This window comes from Alosa alosa, chromosome 9 (genome assembly GCF_017589495.1).
Source record: "Alosa alosa isolate M-15738 ecotype Scorff River chromosome 9, AALO_Geno_1.1, whole genome shotgun sequence".
Classification (NCBI taxonomy): domain Eukaryota; kingdom Metazoa; phylum Chordata; class Actinopteri; order Clupeiformes; family Clupeidae; genus Alosa; species Alosa alosa.
The window spans coordinates 27730802-27736861 of record NC_063197.1 but is presented as its reverse complement, the minus strand read 5'-3'; the positions used below and the strand labels follow the sequence as shown (position 1 = coordinate 27736861).

Genomic DNA, 6060 nt, shown 5'->3' with positions numbered 1-6060 from the left:
ACAGGCTATATTTCAGTCCTTTTTTGGTTTTGGGGTGTATAACAATATCTGTTAATTTAACAATCTTAGCAGTAAAATATTTTTAGCCAAGAATCCATTTCATATATGGGAGACCTTAGAGATGAGGAAAAACATTGTTGGGTTTAGTTCTACCTCCGGTAGGGGTATCTCAAAAACTAAAGCCCTTTCTGACCATTTGTCACTAGCCTATAAGGCCGTGCTGTGATTATAATAACAAACAGCGTAACTTAAATGTTCTAAATGAATGATTTCAAAAATGTCAAATCGATGTTAATTGTTGGCCAGATTGATCATCAGACGCCCAAAATTCAACATCGATGACATGAGTGGTGGTTGGTCTCTCAAAGTAGAGCGTCGAAAGGGTTCTATATTGGAAGGGTTAATTATCATGGTAAAGACGGGCTAGAAGACTGTAGACCAGGCTCCCCAACCTTTCATGTACCATGGACCGGTTTGATTCCCATTTTTTTTCACGGACGGGGGGGTCGGGGGTTCCATGTTCCGTGTTGTGCATGCATTACTTGAAAAGAACTAGCTCCAGTTATGTATGAACAGTGAAGGTAACAAACACTCTTAAAAATGTGAAAAACGTGAACTTGAAGAAGTGAAAATTTAACAATATGAACTATGAAGATTGAACAACTTGAAGCTACATCTATCATGTGTGAACATGCTTAACAAAATATGTAACAAAACATGGGAACTAAACGTGCATTACAAATATAATCAGTGGGAGCCCTGTGCTTGTTTCCCTGCAACAAGAAGGTTCCATCTGGGGGTGATGGAAGACAGTGACACCCTCAGTGTGTTTGAAATGTCCAGTCGATTGCGCAATTTGGTCTTAGTTGCAGTCATTGCCGAAAGCCTCGCATAGATACGTGGTGGGAAATAGTAGCAACGTTTTCAGCGCTTTTACGGCTATCTCGGGATATTCTGCATTGGTTTTCATCCAAAAACCCGCCAGAGAGGTTTCCTCATAGCCTACACACTCTTAAGACCACCGTCATTTGCAATTTCGATCAACTGCTCTTCCCCCTGCGCTGACAAGTTAGGACTATTCGGGATATTGACAAATGGGTTGTGGACCCACCCATTGGTTTGCCGTGGATCTTTGGAGGATGGGAAATAACGCTCAAACTCATTTGAAAGCGCAACAAGGTGATCGCGCACCAGCTCCGAGAGAAAGGGCCCTGCCTCAGTCTCTCCCAAAACCCCCACTACTGTTTGGAACATATCAAATACACCCCGATCCACTCGTCGTACCCACAAATCAAGCTTGGCTTTAAATGCAGCGACTTTATCTGCCAGTTTAAAGACAGTCGTCATTCTCTCCTGCAGTGACAGGTTGAGGTCATTAAGCAACCCGAATATGTCACACAGGTAAGCGAGTTTTGACACCCAGCCCTCATCACTAAAATATGCAGCTAACGGTAACTTTTTTTTCTGTAAGAAATCTCTGTAGCGGCTCTCGCAACTCAAACACTCTGGCCAGTGACCTGCAACCACCCAACTTGGATAGCGTACCACGGTGCCCATTCACCCTCTCTAACAACTGTGCCTCAATATCCTCTGACATATCATCAAGTCGCCTATGGACAGTGCTTGCAGAAAGCGGTACCCGAGTTATTTTTTTAGCTGCAGCCTCCCCAAGGAGTTCATTGCACATGCCTTTACCAGCAGGTAGAATTAACTCTTCCCCAATAGTAAAGGGCTTCTTAGATTTAGCAATCCGACTAGCCACTATGAGGCTTTTAGCGCAGCCACGTTCACCGATGTGGTTGCTTTACGCACTAGTTTTTTGTCCTTCACTATTAGAATTTGGAGGGCCTCCAGTCACTCTGCTTGTCTAGTAGGTTCTTGGGAGAACCTTTCATAGTTCGTGTTGGTTGGAGGTTCCTGGATGAACCAGAATGTGCCGTGCGCGAGCTGGACATTTGAAATTTCGTCAGTTGGTTTGTCAGAACCTCCTGAGTTTGCAACAAACTATCTGCAGGTGGGTAATGGTGTCTATTTATAGTAAAATATTTATAAAGATATGACATATTGATACATGGTGAGCCCAGTGTCGATAACAAGTGTTTTCAAAGCTGCCATGGTGTTTAGGCTAATGCTTTACAGTTTAGGTCTTTGATGGCTAACGATCATTTTAACGGGCTAGCAATTCCTGGTCACTGTTTTATTGATTGTTAGTTGCATATTTATTAGCTAGTAATGAAATTCATTTGAATGACATTAAGATAAGATTTCTAGTTTTACTTCTCATTCGGTTTACAAAGTTATATCTCTATTCAGCCCATTATAGCCTACTATTAAAGTTATACTTTGGCTCCACAATGCTAGCCATAAAGGTACAGTTGTATCGCTAGCCATAAGGTTTTTTGTTTACCTGTCGTCAGACAGCATTTTAAATATTACCAAAATGTTCACGTGTGTAAGAGTTTAAGATTGGGATGAAGTAGGCTATATTGTGAATGTTAAACCTCTAGGTAACTACATTTGGAAACATGTTTAGATAGTTCCATGCTATCCATGTGGGGTTACATGCTCACCAAGTTTCGTGTACCCCGGTCTTTCAGTGTCCCGGGAATCCTTGATGGTGTAGGTGAAGTTCACAAAACTTGGCATGCATTCGGAGGGTGTCATAATGGTCCTACACTTTCAATTTCGTGCAGTTTTGACCATGTCAGCCAGAGATATTGTGGTGAAAAAACACCTAATGTTTTGCTTTTTAATTTTTAACTAGGTGGCTTATACATGAAATAAGGGTAATGGGATGGGTGACATGCCCCTTAAGACCAACATACAAAAAAGTTGGACCTCCTAGGCCCCCCACGTTCTCGAGACATTCACAGAAAAACTGTCTCCCGCCACCTACAGGCCAGTTGGTGTATAGTAACATAAATTAATTTATTGTGGGCCCCCATGAATGGAATTCCACGAAACTAGCGTGCATTCAGAGGGTGTCATAATGATCCTACACTTCCAATTTCGCGGCAGTTTTGACTATGTTAGGTCACAGATACCTGTGATTACAACACCTCGATAGTTCCATGCTATCCATGTGGGGTTACATGCTCACCAAGTTTTAGTGTACCCGGTCTTTCAGTGTCCGGGGAATCCTTGATGGTGTAGGTGAAGTTCACAAAACTTGGCATGCATTCGGAGGGTGTCATAATGGTCCTACACTTTTCAATTTCGTGCAGTTTTGACCATGTCAGCCAGAGATATTGTGGTGAAAACACCTAATGTTTTGCTTTTTTAATTTTTTTAACTAGGTGGCGCTATACATGAAAATAAGTGGTAATGGGATGGGTTGACATGCCCTTAAAGACCAACATACAAAAAAAAAAGTTGGACCCTCCTAGGCCCTCACGGTTCTCGAGACATTCAGAAAACTGTCTCCGGCCACCTACAGGCCAGTTGGTGTATAGTAACATAAATTAATTTATTGTGTGGCCCCCATGAAGCAAATTCCACGAGAAACTTGGCGTGCATTCAGAGGGTGTCATAATGATCCTACACTTCCAATTTCGTGCAGTTTTGACTATGTTAGGTCACAGATACCTGTGATTACAACACCTCATTTTTACTTTTTGTGTTTAACTGGGTGGCTATACATGAAATGAGTGGTTATGGAATGGGTTGACATGGCCCTTTAAAGATCAACATACAAAAAAAATGGTCCTCCTAAACCCTGGTTCTCGAGATATTCACAGAAAACTGTGTCTGCCCTACCCTCCTTTTGCCGGGTGCAGTCAGCGAGGGGCTACAGATCAAAACGAAAAAGCGATGGTTCCATGCCTATCCATATGGGTTTACATGCCCACCAAGTTTTAGATCTACCCGGTCTTTCAGTGTCGAAGGAATCCTTGGCGGAAATTTGGACATGAAAAAGAAAAAGAAAAAAAATCTGACTTAAGCTCTTGTGGCGGTCATAATAAATTTAAAAAAGCGAAGACCCTTGGTGTTAATTCCTGAGATTCAACAAAAAAGACCTCCAACAAAACTCAGAAACAACATCGACTGCTATAATGGTAATGGACTGAACTGGGAAACCCACCAAAATGTAACATTGTCCAGGATCTCAGGATCCTGTTTCATGTGTTCTTTCTTTCATAAAATATTGTGCTGACATCATTACTATTAGTACTTAACTTTTTGTCACTGGCAGACTGTAGATGGAACTAGCACTCTTGGAGAGGATGCCATCAGCCTTGGATGCCACCGTGAAAAGATGCACGCTGAGTGCCATAAAAAACACCTAAATCTGTCTATTCTACAAGACATAATGGCCCGAACTAGGGTAGAGAGAACAGTATACTTAGAAAACCATTCGACAATGGAGACCCTTGACGAGTACCCTGCACTGCGATTTCCAGTAATAGTGAGTATGATTTCACTCCCCTCACTGTCACTTTGTTAACTTGCAAACTAATCCGTTTTCCCCTGTAGTCTGTGAGCCAGATTTGGCCCATCAGTGAGCTACCACTTTCAGACATAATTCCTAGAAAATTAATGGGACATTTACACACAGAACACACGACACAGGTGTGCCGTCCTTGAGTTAGAAAAACATGCTAAAGTATTACATTGGTGTTAGCTTTTCTTTCTTTTTTGTGCTATTGGCCTAATTATGTTCATTATGAGCCTGAGGTATTTATTACATAAGGTAAAAAATGTAACAAATATATTTCCCCATAAAACTTGCTCAGATGATTATTAACATTAAGGCAACTTTTTTTTTTGTATTTTGCAAGTTTTCTAAAACGTGCAAATGAGACATCATAATATATGCAATAATTATCTATTATTTATGCACGTATTTCATATATTTATTTGTGTGTTATTAAAAGCTTCTTGCAGAAACAAACCACCAGCTTGATGTTGACGTTGATCGCAGCATTATGTCAGGAATGGGAATTGTAGCAAGAAAAATTATAGAAGAATGCCAACGACAAGCCTGGGGCCCGGGATCTCTTTAAAATGTATACTTGATGCCAAGGATGCATTTATGGAGGAGTCCCACAGAGGTCTTCTCGCCACATTGCTCCTGCCACATTTATTCAGGGAGGACCCCAATGCCATTTATTTCATCAACAAGGTATGGTTTATTGTCAGTAGGTCAAAATGCTGTCTTGATGCGTCTCAGCAGTGTTTCCCATACATTGACTAATCTGTGGCGGGGCGCCACGAAATAAAAATCGGCCGCCACAGATCAAAATTCTATGTTTAATTTAATTTAATTTAATTTAAATAAAATATAAGGTCAAATCCTTGCATTGCCATTGAGCTGGCACTAGCACGCCTTGTAGCCTTTTCTTGCCCCGCCCTGCTCTCTCTCGTAGCCTGCTGCCCCTCCTCTGCATGTGCTTTTAACAAAATATTCACGATTGCTGAAGGATTGTTGTTGCCACATAGAAGCATTGCATAGAAGATGTCTGGCTAAATTGCTATTAAATCCGCTTAGCATCGTGACAAATTTGTTCAAAACTGCTGCATTGAAGTGAACTCTGCAAAGGTCTTATCACAACATAGTTTAGTCTCTTCAATGTAGCCTACTAAATTAAGTTATGAAATCAAGCAGTATCTCAAAGCTAACGTTAGAATACTGTTTGGATGTCGAATTTAGCATGCTTAGCCTACTTACTGCTGCTTGTCAATGTCGTTGAAGGGCTCATTTTATTGACTCTGACACTGAATGTTTGCAAAATCCCGATGTAAATGGAAAAGTGTTTTCCAAAATTCAAAAGTGCTTGAGAAGTACGAACCTTTATTTTAACTATGTAGAAAACGTTATGAATTGCATCCACACATCAGCAGCATTTCAACTGTGTTACAATTGCAAGGGTTCCCTCAAACGTCTTAAAGTGACAGGCACTCAATTAGACCTATACACTACCAAGACGATCTTAATACAACCCCCCCCCCCACTGCCACAAAAAGGTCCAAAACACTATTAGTTTCATTGAGAAGTACCTTATGTCCAATACACCAGAAGGAAAAATCTCTCCCACTGTCATTAAAATGGCTAACTATTTG

The 6060-nt window shown here is 41.0% G+C and overlaps 1 long non-coding RNA gene across 1 annotated transcript; it reads left to right on the top strand.

Moving 5' to 3' along the window:
• Positions 1-4029: 4029 nt before the first annotated feature.
• On the top strand, positions 4030-4976 carry LOC125301098. Its single transcript, XR_007194672.1, has 3 exons — positions 4030-4055; positions 4193-4405; positions 4875-4976. It is a non-coding gene; the product is annotated as an uncharacterized LOC125301098 (long non-coding RNA).
• The last annotated feature ends 1084 nt before the right edge of the window (positions 4977-6060 follow it).